The following is a 13,111-nucleotide window of genomic DNA, read 5'->3' as shown; positions in this document are numbered from 1 at the left end:
AGGGAGCCGGGGTGGCCAAAAGCTCTGGCGACTTGCAGCCAGTACCTGGAACTCAAGCGCCCACCGCCGCCTGCCGTCTCCTCGTCCCCGCGGCGCGGATGGAAACCTGTCCCCCGAACCGCCCGCTAAATGCCGCCTCTTGCCGCCTTCAGTGCCACGCGGTTCCCGCGTGGGAGAGGCGGCGGTTTTTCCGGCTCCCTGCCCGCTTCCCGTCCCCCCAGAAAGAAAAGAGGTGAGAGCAGCCGCCAGCGCTCCGCGGGCACCGTGCGCGCCGCGGGCGAACCCACCTGCGCCGCGCTCTCCGCGCCGCCCTCCGCCGCCGGCTCTTGCCCGAGCCCGCCTGGCCCCGGCTCGCCCGCCCCCGGCTCGCCCCGTTTCCGCGCCTGCCCTTCTCCACGCCCCGCGCTCGGCGGGAAAGCCTCCCGCCCGGGCCCTGCCTCCTGCGGGACGGCGCGCACAGCGAGCCCCTCCAACTCCGCAGCCGCGCCCAGCTTCCCTTCGTGTCCCTGCGTTAGTGGGCATTGCAGCTCTAAAGGGAGCTGTGCATTAAATGACGGCTCGAAATGGAGTGTGAACTGGCCCCTAGTTCTCTATGTTCCTCGCTTGCCCCCCGTGCTGCATTCTAATTCAGACAAAAACACTCTGCTGGCAGTCACCACATAAGGGTGACTATGCATATGTTTACATATATACAGATGTATATATAGATATGTACACACAAGTATACATATGCGTGTGTATACACACATATATATATATACAAAGGCACTTTCTTTTCAGCGCCAAGGGCTGTAACATCAGCCCCACAAAATGCATTGCACACATGTATATGCTTGTATATATATATAAAATAACTTTCTTGAATTAGTGATTGTTGGACCTTAAAATGTCCCTCAGACATTTTCGGAGGTTCCAGGCCTTGGTCAGAAGCATTTGAGACCCTGGCAAGCAGCTGGAAACAGCTGTGATTTTGAGTTTGAGCCATGGAATGAGTTACCAACTTTGAAAGTGGAACAAGCAGTCACAAAAGTTTAGATATTATAGTAGAAGTAGTTACAAAGTAGAGGGGAAAATCTTTTAGTATTGTACAGGGGCGTTTTAGCACCTGTACAGGCGGGTTTTACTTTGTACATGGAGGTCAGAAGTTTTAAGATGGAGGAATGTAGGCCAGTCCTGTTCCTCCTTTTTCTTCTTCCTTACCTCCAAGTTCTTGATGATGCTGGAACTTATGGATTGGTTTAGAGTAGAAAAGCACCTTTTAATATAGGTAGTAGGTATTGGGGAAAAACTGTAAACATATAACACGTAATATATCATATAAAAGATAGCAGCAGCCCTGGGTGGGGGTAGAGAAGAAGAAGACACCAGACAGTGAGGGTGTCAGGAGTGTGTGTGTCCCTGCCTGGGCTGCTGACCAAACAGCCACAGCCTGCAAACACAATCTTTTAGATAACGAGCAATAAACTGCCTTGAGACTGAACAACAAGAGGCTGTGGGGTTTTTCTTTGGAAGCACGGGTTGGAGGAGAGACTCTACCACCACACGGGACCCCTGAACCAGGCCGGGGTTCTGAACAGGGGTCTAGTAGGTGTCATCCCTGCCCATGGCAGGAGGATAGAAACTTAATGATCCTTAAGACCCCTTTCAACCCAAACCATTTACAGTTCTATAAGTCACTGAGAGGATTAAAGACAGCTTTTTGCACTGTGTATTCCCGGTGGTGCTACCCAGGATGGCAGGCAATCTACAGAGCCCTGTGCCCCTTAGCAATCCCCCTATATTTGGAGGACATAAGTACCGTATGTATTCAGTATCCAAAGGGCAGGCACAAACTCTAAGATTAGTTTTTTTCTGGCTGCCACCTCCAGGTTCCTATCTCTCCAGAACTGATACCTACTCTGCTGTGATCAACGCATGTTGCTCTGCTGAAGTGCAGACGTGGAGGATTCCTTAGGTACTTTGTCCCCCAGCAGAGGGGAGTGCACCTGAATTTAACCTTATATCCATGCAGTTAAACAGTTACAGAAATATTTTTTTATGTAGCTGGGTGTTTAAAGGAAAACTGGGCCCTCCTTCTCTCTCCATTCACTGTGCTGTGCAGGCACAGGCAGTGACACCAGAAAATCCCTGAAGCAGCTTTGACCATTAAAACATTTTTTCCATTAATAAACAGCCTCAGAAAATTCTTTGCAGATGGTGATCAGTTTGGGTGAGAAATTAAAACCAGAAGTTAAAACACCCCCAAAAGTTCTAGCAGATTCTCATTCTCACGCTCTCTCAGCAAGATGATCTCTAACACACATCTTCCTGCAGAATCCAAGCACCAAGCTTGTATTTTAAGACAGACCTACAAAACATTTCCAGATAAGCAAAAAGTGCTCAAAGCCCAAGAAAAAGTCAGTGGTAGCAAGTCTGAGACAGCTACTGGTGTTTTCTGATCTGCAACAATGACACTGCGAGTCTCATCCTAAGGAAAAGACCTCTTTAATGATCTTCTCAGTAGCAGCCTCCACAGCTGGATCTCTCCTTCTGTACTGGCCATGGATATTTGTCATGGTTATGGGCTTCTGGGGGCAGATTAGTAGGGTGCACTAATAACATGAGGAGAGCAGCAGACAATGCTGCCACTTAGTACAACAGGAGACTCTTCTCTTAAATTTAAGATCCATATCAGATCAAACTAAATTTAAAAGCTCTCATCTCCAATTAAAGCTCACAGGCTGCATCTCCCAGGCAATGACAGATCCAAGCCTTAGGTCTGCCTTTCCTCAGCCCCCTTTCCGTAAGTCATTCTGATCTGGAAGGTCTTCTGGGTAAGCTGCAACACAGACAAGACTGCTCCTCTCCCTACCTTGCCTCATCTTTCCTCTCCTCTCCTATCTCCTCCCTTCTGTGCAAAATCCAAACAAAACTGAAAAGCAAGGTCACCTGCTTGGGATGTCTTATGTCACCTCCTCTCTAGCTTTGAGATGTGCCATTTTCACACTCACAAGGAGGCCCACAAGGCCCACAAGCCCCCTTGGTAGTCCCTGGAACATGGAAGCAACAGCAGCTTGGGCACTGTGGTTCTCCTTGTGATATCCACACTTGCTGCTCAGCAGCATGAGGTAAAATTTGAGCATATCTACAATTTTGTCTTTCTATATAAGCTCCAACTTTAGCACAGATTAAAAGCTGTGAGAACCAATTCCCCCAGAAACTTGAGCATAGGGTCCAGACTGGCACTGCCCAGCCAAACTGACACTTGTGCTTCCAGAAGCCAGGACAAGGCTCTCAGCCTCAATCATTATTACCTCAGACCCCCTCAGGTGGAGAAGCACCACAAAATTTACCTTTGAGTGGATATTCCTGGAAGTTTCTCCTTCAGGACAGGGCAGGTGTAACTGCTGCCTCACCCCAGGCTTTCAGCTGCAGGGTGTGCAGCACTTACCATCACCAAAGTGCAGGATTAAATGCTCTCTAATTTGCAGCTCTGGTCCTGCCTGCACAGCCACTCCCCGCTCACTGGAATCGAACATCTCTCCATAGAGACGCCTCTCACTGGAGATGGGAGATGAAATCCATTAGCTCTGAACAGCATCCCAGCCACTGGTGGCTGCAGGCAGACAGGAGGCCAGCAGATAGACCCGAGGGGAGGCATGGAGAAAGGCAGCTTCCAGCTCCTAAGCACAGCACTGGCTGAGGGCTGCTTCCCTGCACAGACCTGTGCCCCCACCCATCACTAGCTTGCAGAGCAGGGTCTGATGATGTCTTCTCTTGTGCAGGCAGAAGACCCGGAGCGAGCAAGACACCGTGGGGTGAAGAAGGCTAAGTCTGGGAGAGAGTGAGTGTCCTTCAAAGTCCAGCCCTGGCTGCTGCAGGAGAGGAGACATTTTGCTCAGAGTTCTCTTCTCCGCAGAGGCACTTTAGCCCCTTAGGGAGCTCAGCTGCTCCCAAGAGCGATGCAAGTCCTTGGGTTGTGTAATGTCAATGGCAGCATGCAGTTTCAGAGGGGTGACACCTCCTCTACGGTGCATGGGAAGATAACAAATTGCACAGCCAATAACAACTCATTTATTGCCCCACAAACATGAGCTCTTGCTGCAGGGCCAAGCAGCCTTGCTTCATCTTGGCAAAGGTGTCGCATTTAAAGAGCCCTCTGCTCCCTAGTGACACTCGTGTTATCATCTTCACCTCTGTGTGTACAATAACAAACCTCCTAGAAATAGCAAACAGCTACGAAAATCGTCTCTGCTCCAAACTGGAAACAGCTGTGCTTTGCCCAGCACTAGTACTGGGCCCACCACTGTATGACCCACAGAGCTGGATGTTTCTCCCCTATGTAATTTGGGCAAGGAGAAAAGGCAGCCTCGAGTGGGGCCCGGGGCCTTGCTGTGTTCCCACCCTCTCCATCCCCAAAGCAGCAGCACAGTGCCAGAACACGCTGCTGCTGTTGGCAGATTGCTGCGCTCCCCAGAGCAAAGGGAGAAAGCAAGGGAGGAAGGCAGCCAGCAAAGCCTCACCCTTACATAAGGCTGAGAGTCCCATGGATATGCTTCCCAGAACATACTGATGGGGCTGAAGCTGCCCAGCCCTTTGAGTTTTCTTTCTGAAAACTCAAACATGCACTGCAGGCACTAAGATGCCATCACCTGGAGCCCAATCTGTACGCTCTGCTCACAGCTAGTTTGTGACAGGCAGAACAAACAGGCAAAGTGCTCTCCCTTCAGTGACTGCTTGCTGCCAAACCTTTCACAAAAGCTGCTTTTTTTTTCCCCCCTCCTCCCTTATAGCTTTAACTCCCTGCTTTAACTAAAGCTGTGAAATCCAAAAAGGGGAAAATAAACAAACATCTGGTTTGGAAAGCAAGAGCAAAAAGGGATTTATTCCAGGCAGTGGATATTGCATCATAGGAGCTAAAGGAATATTTTTAGTGCCTCTTAGACAATATCAGAGTTTTAGGGCCTGAGGAGATAGGCAGTATTTGCAGGCACTTATTGTTTCCTTTACATTTGGCATCCACTTGGACCATTTTCCTTGGAGATTTGCAAGCACTTTGCAAGCATACATTAATTAACCCACTGGCCCTCCTCTGCAATGAGATTTCCCTTTCCCTGTAATGTGCCTGTGCTAGGGACAGGGTAAACTGAGGCATGGCAAGGCCATCAGCCTGCGGCAGAGCTGAGGCCAGGGGGCTGCATGTCATCCAGCTCTTCTTTCCATTGCAAAACCACCCTTCCCTTTGTGAGCATGACCCACACTGACTGTGTTTCCCTCCATTGGATGCTGCCTGCCCCATTCCAGAGGAAGGCATGGGCAGGTCAGCTCATAGAGCCTCTGCGCTGGCCCTTGGTGCCACAGAGCAGGGAAACAGAGAGCCAGTATGTCTGAAAAGCAGAGCAGGCAGGCAGGAGTAGAATAGCAAACAGATTAGCAGCTGCATGTGCCTGCATGTGCAACAAGGCAGCTGTATGGGGAAAGGGGGAAAGGGGAAAATCAGTCACATGAATGGAAACATAGAAAATGCTGAACCTCTGTCAAGTGCCAGCAGGTTTTTAATCTATTAGCTAATGGGGGAAAAAAAAAAACTGCTACAGGCTCCTGAGAATCAAACTATAACAAGACTGCAGTGATCACGGATGCTTTGATAGCCAACAAAGCATTTCAGCCTGTTGCTGAGGTCAGCAAATGGCTCAGGGACTGATCATTTTAGTTTTGCTATTCCCTTGCTGGTCCTGGCTGACCCTGGAACAGGATCCTGGCTGGAGAGCTGCTGGCAGACCCTTTTTCGGGTAGGAGATCTCCAGTCATTTCTTGCAGGACTCCTGATGGTGATCTCTGGGCTCTTGGTGCCCTGCCCTGTATTTTGGGATGAGGTGGTAGGACAGAGGTCATGCTCACCTGATGGCCTGAGCCTTGCTGGGATGAGGTGGGGAAGGAGTGGGCTGTGATACCCTCCTGAATTCTGCTTGTGGCACAGAGATCGAGCTGGCACATCACCGCTTACAGGGAGCCATGCAGACCTCCAGCATCCTGTTGTCCCTCTGCTTCCTTGCACGACTTGACCTGCAGGGATAAAGTCAGGCAGCTGCCTGTGACTTCTTCACTAGTGGGCTGAGGGTAGCAGGACCTGGCTGCCAGCAGCAGAGCAGCCCTGGGTGAAACCCTGCAAGGAAATGCAAGGGAGACAGAGGCCCTTGCTGCCAACCACCACCTCCCCATGCTAAGCATTACCCTTTGCTGGTAGCACTGGGATGCAATATGGTGACACAACTACCCCCAAAGCACTCACAGCCCTGGTGAGCAAATGGTCTGCAGACATGACAAGGAAGGGCCTCCACACGCCTCCAGTCCAGTGGCAGGGCCATGGGTGTTTTCCAGCTGGGCAAACAGAAACAAATCCCATTGTCTGCTGATTGGTCACAGCTCAGCAAGGGGCCCGTGGTGCCCAGGGCTCCTGGGACCTGGCATGGACATTGGGGTCCAGTCAAACTCCAACCCCATCTCAGGCTGCTGGAGGTGGGGGCAGCCTGCCCCAGTGGAACAGCAGCATCTCTGGGACACAGGACATCTCCCTGCTGCCAGGCTGGAGGACGCAAGACCCTCTGCCCAAGCCACTTCTGAGGGTCTCTAATTCTCACCATCTCCTGGGCACAATCCTTCCATGAGCAATCCCTCCCTCTTCCATTCCCATCCCCATCCCTCTGCCTCCCTCCCTGCACTGCTGCTGCCCTCTCCTGAGCTCCAGCTGCCCATTTGCTTTCTTCTACAGGCATTAAGGGAGTAAATACTGGCTAATGGTACCAATTAGCAGCTGAGCTGCTGGGTACTAGTTACTGAGTGACACCCTTGGCCAAGGGCCAAGGATGAAATGTTACCTCACTGCAGGCAGTCTCCACTGCCAGGGCCCAAGCTGAGACTTGGATAAACTCAAGACACACAGTTCAGGCTCCCACTTGTACCAGAGGAAACAGGGTTAACCCCTGGGTCAGCAGCAGGCAGGAGCACCCTGTGGCATCCAGGGCACAGACCAGTCCAAGCACCCTGTCACGGTGTCACTCCAGGTCTCCTTGGCTGAGGATGGAGCTGGTGCTGGCAGAGGGAGCCACTCTATGGCCAAGGTCATCTGGCCCATTGAAGCAGTGCCGGGGGCATATCCTCCTCCTTAACTGGCAGCACCAGTCTCCCACGATGGAGCACAGTCATTAAGAAGTTGGCTGGCACTCAGCCACACTTGTAAAACACCGCAGGGGAGCTGTGGGCTGCTGGGAACCAAGGAACCTGGTGAGAGGGAGAGGGGTGGCAGCTGCTGTGCGGTCCCGTTCCCTCCTTGACAAAGTCCATCCACAGCCCAGTGGAGCAAGGTACCCAGTGACTCTTGGAGTCTCCAAGAACCATCTACAAGGCAGAAGGTGGCTTTCTGTAGGATGGGTGAATGCCAGCTCTGGAGGATAGCCTGAAGCAATGGCTCCCCATCAGCCTTCCCAGGGCACCCTGGTGGCAGCAGACAGAGCCATGCTCCAGCTCTCTGGGAATGCTGCTGCAGCCAGAGTCTGCCCACCCTACATGGCAGGGCAGACCCCAGGGCCCTACCTGTTCTCCCAGCCAGCCTGCTCCCTGGACAGTCTCTGGCACCATGGGGACCATGGCACATGGCCACTTGCAGAGACGAGGGCTCTAAACACAGGTCCACGAACTCTCACAGCCGTGCCAGCCCTGGTCTGTGCCTGGCCCAACATTTGCTGGCTGACGTGGAGGAATTCCACTCTGTGCAAATGTCTGGCAAGGCTGACTAAATCCTGTCTGGAGACTAAGTCCATCCAGTCATGCTTTCCCCCACAGCGGAGCTGTGGCTGAATGCTCCTAAACATCCCCCAGGGAGGTCTCCAGGACGGCCCTTTCCCACAGCTTCCAACAGTACCAGCCGTTCATCATTTCTTCTCCTTGCCAGTCATGCTTCCGCAGGTTCCCAAGCTGAAACGAGGCCCCCAGGCCACCCAGTGGAGCACAAACGTGGGACATCAAAAGAAGGGCAGGCCAAACCCATGACCAGCAGCACGGCTGCCAGGGTACCACTGGGGCTGCCCTTCCCCCCCCTTCCTCAGTCCCTCTGCAAAGCTGAGTGTCCACCGGTGGGCAGAGGATGCACTAACACGGACCAGGAGGACGGAACCCTCGGGGGTCCCGCACCCCTCACACGAGGGGCTGGGGTACGCGGCTGGGAGCCTGCAGTGCCCCACGGCCATGCTGCCGGGCCGGGGGAGCGCGGCAGAGTTTGCCTGCCCCTGGGGCTCCGGGGGACGCCCCGCTCGGCGCTGAGCCCCGCACTCAGCGGCGGGCGCGGCCGGCGCTGCCCCCTGGCGGGCCCGAGCACGGGCGGCGCACGGGGGGAATCCGCCGGGCACGGGCGGGAGCGGCTCCGCCGAGTGCGGGAGCCAGGCTGGGCAGCAGCGTGCGGGGTGCGCGGCGGCGGCGAGCTGCTGGCTGGTGGGAGAGGGTCTGGCATTCCAGGGTGGGGAGGCATCCCAAGCCACCCCTTGGGCAGGGAGCCGAGGGAAGCATAGGCACGGGCCCGAGCGCTGCGGTCACCGTGAGGCAGCAGGGAGATGGGGGAACAAACGGCACTGGGAGCCAAGTGCACAAAGTGGGACAGGGCACCCCGAAGTGTGGGCTTATTGTGTGTGCTGTGCTAACCTGTAGGGGCACTGGGATGAGTGGGAGCTGGGAAATCTGGGAGTAAGCATGGAAGTCCGAGGGCAGAAGCAGGAGCTTTTTGTTCGAAGGTGGTTTAAAGAAACAGAGTTTGCCTATAGATAACAAACTGGGCAGAAGGACAGGGATAGTGTTAGGAAGCAGATTTCAGGGTCAGGACAGATCACATAAGGACGTAAGACTGTCACAGTCACCCTGAACACGGTAGCTGTCCTCAGGGCTGTGCTTGCTTCTCAGCTGCAGGCCACAGAGGAAGGAGTCCTGGCTGGTCCCCTGAGAACCCCAAGTTCCACAGGGGTGGGATGGGAAAAGGCTTGAAGTGCACCTCCTTGGCATAGGTTACTTCTCAAAAGGCAGCTTGCCTGCTTCTCTCCTTGGTCCTGGGCTGTGAGGCATCCAGGAGCACCCTTGTGCCAGAGACCCAGTGCCTCAGGGACAAGAGGGGATCCTGGCACTACCCTCCCAGGGACTTGGGGCCTCAGGCTTTATTCTATACATCCATACTCAGCTGACAGGAACTCAGTCTCCAGGGAAACAGCCTGCTCTTCTAACACTACTGCCCAGACCAAGTAAATCTCTTTTCTGGCAAGTCAGATGACAAAATTCAGCCTGGATAACAGTGGTGGCTGGCTTCCCACAAAGATCCCTCTTCTGAGGAGGAGCTGCAGACATCACCAACCCACCGTCTTTCTCCACTCTCCACACAGGATCTGCCATCTCCAGAGGATGCAAGCAAGTGGGAAAGTCTCACCTGACTTTTGCTAGGGCTGTGTCCTGGGATGATAGAGTTGGGCAGCTTCACAGCAGAGCTGAGCTGCTATGCAGTGCCCAGCAGTGCTGCTGCTGGCTCTGCTTTGCACATTCAGTCATGGAGGTACTGGGTTCCCTGCGAAAAAGCAGGCTTCTCAAGAAGGAAAAGAACTTCACAAACCCCTAACTTTCTGGAGAGCCCTGGAGGGTCTTGTTGCTGGCAGTAGCTCAGGGCAGGGCTGCCTGCTCTGATGGAGGACAGGCTTCTCTGCCACTGCTGCCTGGTCTCTCCCATCCTGCTGGTCCCAGTGACATCCAGCTTGCCTTCAGGGATGCTCTGGGCATTCCTGGCAGGGAACAGCAGGACTTCTTTTATGTCTGTGCATAAAACAGGGCAGCACAGCTGGTGCTCCTCCACCACATCCTCCAGTAACTTCCCTGCACAAGCCTGAGGACCGTTAACAAATTTCACTATCTCTTACCACCCAGCTGTGCCAGCTTCCCTCACTTCCTACATTTTCCGATCCATTTCAGCCCCTAAAGCACCTGCTCGCTCCCTTCCCAGGACAGCACCAGGCACTGAAGAGATAAGGACAAAAAGCAGCAGTGGGGACCCTGTTTTCTAATGTCCTGCACTAAGACCTTTACTGGGGCAGCAGAGCAATGCCCTGACCTCGAGAGGCACCACTGATTTGGATGGATTTGAGTTAAGGGCCATGCTACAAACGCTGATCTGTCTGCAGCTTCACCTCTCTTCTGCCTGCACACGAGGTCAGGCTCCTGCAAACAAGCCTTGGGCCATGCCTTGGACTCAGAATGCAGCCAGGACCTCTGTTCTGGGCCAAATCACAACGAGGGCAGCCAGGGAATGGTGCCTGGGGAGAAAGGACCTGCATGGGGAATGGTGCAAGGGGGGAGGGCAATCTCCCAGCGGTCAGCCTACAAATAGAAAGGGTCATGGGAGAGTGCCCAGCTACTGGGACAAAGGGCCTGCAAGAGGTGAATGGGGTTGTAGTTGTTCTGGCGGGAACCGTGGCACAGGCCCAGGAACCCCAAGAACGGGAAGGGTTCCCTGGAGGTGTTCCCTGTGGTGCAGGCACCCCCGAGGCCATACAGGCATACAGGAACATGCCACTGGCGGGGCAGGGAGGGAGCCCGCGCTCAGAGAAGGCTGGGACTGACACAGGAAGGTGACGAGGACAGTAAGTGGTGGCCGCGCCAGTGGTCGTGTGACATCCCCACGGGCAGGGTAACCAAACGCCGTCCCCAGCTGGCTGTTTCGGGGGGTGGCGAAAGGGGAAGCGTTTCTTGCCCCGTGGTACTCTGTTCCCGGGACAGGCTCCCTGGCCCCGCGGCGGTCCTGTAGGGGAAGGGGAAGGGGAAGGGAAGGCAGCAGCGCCCAGCCGCGGCTGGAGCGGGGCCGAGCGCGCAGGGTGGGAGCCCCGGTCGGACAGCCGGCGGCCCCGGAGCCCCGGTCGGACAGCCGGCGGCCCCGGAGCCCCGGCCGCTCCGCACGGCCGCGGAACGGCTGCCGGGGCTTCCCCGAGCGCTGCCGCCGCCGCTGTCGCCGCCGGGGGCCCCGCTCCGCCCCAGCGCCCACCCACACCCGAGGCAGCCGGGGCACCGCCGCGTTGCTTACACGTTTCCCCGGGGGCTGCCGGCTCCTTCCCGCAGCGCCGCCGCCTGCAGGATACGGTCCCGTCCCGCAGCGCGCGGTGCCAGCGCTGCCGGCCGCGGCAGGCCGGGTCCTAGCGCTTCCCGCCGCGCCAAGGGCACCGCGCCACCGAGCTGGGACAGCCCTCGGTGCCGTACGGCAGCCCGCTGCCCCCACCCCTCGCACCCCGCTTTTACCCCGCGACTCCCCAGCTCCATCGGCCGCACCTAAGAGCGGGAGGGTGCTGGGGTCGCCCCGCTACCGCAGCTCCGGCACAGGAATGTCCAATGCTCTGGCTTTTCCCCACTGTCTCCTCTCTTCCTGGAACAGACGGCTGGCCCTACTGCCCCGGGAGAGGGGCATAGCCGTGCTGTCCTTTTGCCTAGGCAAGGAGGGCAGGGTGCCGGCAGGCAACCCCTCCACTGCTGCTCCCCGCTTTCACATTCCCCTGGGCCGGGGTCAGGCTCCGAGACCTGCTTGGGGTCCCTCAATGTGCGATAGCCCCAGAGCTCAGCATAGGCTCCCGGCTGCAGGGTGACCTTGAGCAGGACTGCCGAGCCGCCAAAATAGGTGACAAGACCTTGGCTCAGTGGAGGAGGCTGGAACCAGACCCTCTCTTTAGTACCTGGCAGAACAAAGCACAGCAGCGACAGTGCTTACTCTGGTCACCTCCCTGCCTGCAGCCTGCCCTTACCTTGATAGCTCAGCTCTCCTGGTGCTGGATAATGCTGCCTGCAGACTCCTCACTGCCCGGTCCCAAGAGGACTGGAATTTCCCACGGCAGCAGGACCAGGGTGCAAAGGCTCTGCCACACTACAGGCTCTGCAGCCGGAGTGGGTTTTAGAGCCCCGGCACTGGCTGGGGCTGGCTGAGCACGGCTTCCGCTGGCTCAGCAGGTGGAGGCTGCGTGCACGGGCAGATTAGTGGCGGGGCAGGGGGGAGGAATTGGCTTCTGCCATTCTGACGGGATTCGTCAGCGGGTTGCCGTGGGGCCAAGTGCCAGCACAGGGGAGGAGGGGAGGCTCTGGGTGGGCAACCGCCTCGGGGGGACAATGAAGCCTGTACAACAGGGGTACCGAAAATGGTGCTGCAGGTGCCAGCATCGTCCCTGGGATGGTGTTATCTCTCGAGTGGCACGTGTCACCCCGTGCTCCTGTGCTGGACTTGGGCCATGATGGGACCCTTGTTGAGCTCCTACCCCATCATGGGTCAGCATCGAGCCTTGGGGCTAGCAGGGCGGCCCTTAGTAAAGCACCCTGCACCCACTGCCCCTCTGCCGGGCCCCGCAGCTGCTCAGGAATGAATTGGCAGCAGCCCACCAGCTGCTCTCCTGGTATGTGCAGCCGGAGCCGGAATGCTGTACCTTGACCTCCTCACTGGTCTGGACAAGCCTGGCCCCTGCCCAGGGCATCTCTCCTCCCAGCCTTACCATCCTGCTTGTCTTTTCCCATTAAGGAAGTGCAAGCAGCTGAGCTTTGGTGCTGGAGGAAAACAGGTATCGGAGCCAAGTGGAGGGTGGTAAGACACAGGGGAAGCTCAGAAAGCACACCCCCGCCCACACCGGGGCATTCCCCACCCCTTGCTGGGAATGTGGAGAAAGTCCATCTGCTGGTGACCCTGGTGTCCCCACCTCCACCTCACTGCCTGTCTCCAGCCCCAGGAATACTGCAGGAGGGAGATGGGGTGGCAGGAGAATTTCTGTTCTCCCAGCCCTTACTGCAGAGCTGGGCTGCAGCCAACACTTCTATTTTAAGCCCCACAATGTGTTTGAGGAGGCGAGTGGTGTGCACAGTTGAGCCTCACGGCCTGACAGGGAGAGGCCCTGCTACCTAAGTCCCTGGAAACTTCCCCTTTTTCCTCTAGGGCTGGCACAGACTCCGGACAGGTTGGATCAGCTGCTTTTCCCCCTTCCCAGTACAAGTGGCAACTGGGGCAGTTGAAACTGGCATGGTCTGGTGAAGTTACTGCAAAAATATCTGGGCTGTAGGAATGGGGGGGTCTATCCACACACCGCTA

At 56.0% G+C, this 13,111-nt stretch overlaps 1 protein-coding gene across 9 annotated transcripts in view; it reads right to left on the bottom strand.

The window, feature by feature from the left end:
• Positions 1-11,981, bottom strand: part of SLC29A1 (solute carrier family 29 member 1 (Augustine blood group)) — a 34,454-nt gene extending 22,473 nt beyond the window's left edge. For 2 of the 9 annotated variants that reach the window (XM_030268604.4, XM_030268605.4), the window contains exons 1-2: positions 11,790-11,981; positions 5,881-6,045 (exon numbers count right to left, since the gene is read on the bottom strand). The gene's annotated coding sequence lies outside the window, so the exon portion shown is untranslated. Of the gene's footprint in view, positions 1-45; positions 434-5,880; positions 6,046-11,080; positions 11,226-11,322; positions 11,682-11,789 lie in introns of those variants that run through there. The other 7 variants (XM_030268607.4, XM_030268608.4, XM_041715309.2 and 4 more) reach the window with 7 other exon arrangements.
• Positions 11,982-13,111: the final 1,130 nt, after the last annotated feature.

This window comes from Taeniopygia guttata, chromosome 3 (genome assembly GCF_048771995.1).
Source record: "Taeniopygia guttata chromosome 3, bTaeGut7.mat, whole genome shotgun sequence".
NCBI classification, from domain to species: Eukaryota; Metazoa; Chordata; class Aves; order Passeriformes; family Estrildidae; genus Taeniopygia; species Taeniopygia guttata.
The sequence above is the reverse complement of the archived record's forward strand: the minus strand, read 5'-3'. Positions and strand labels throughout refer to the sequence as shown.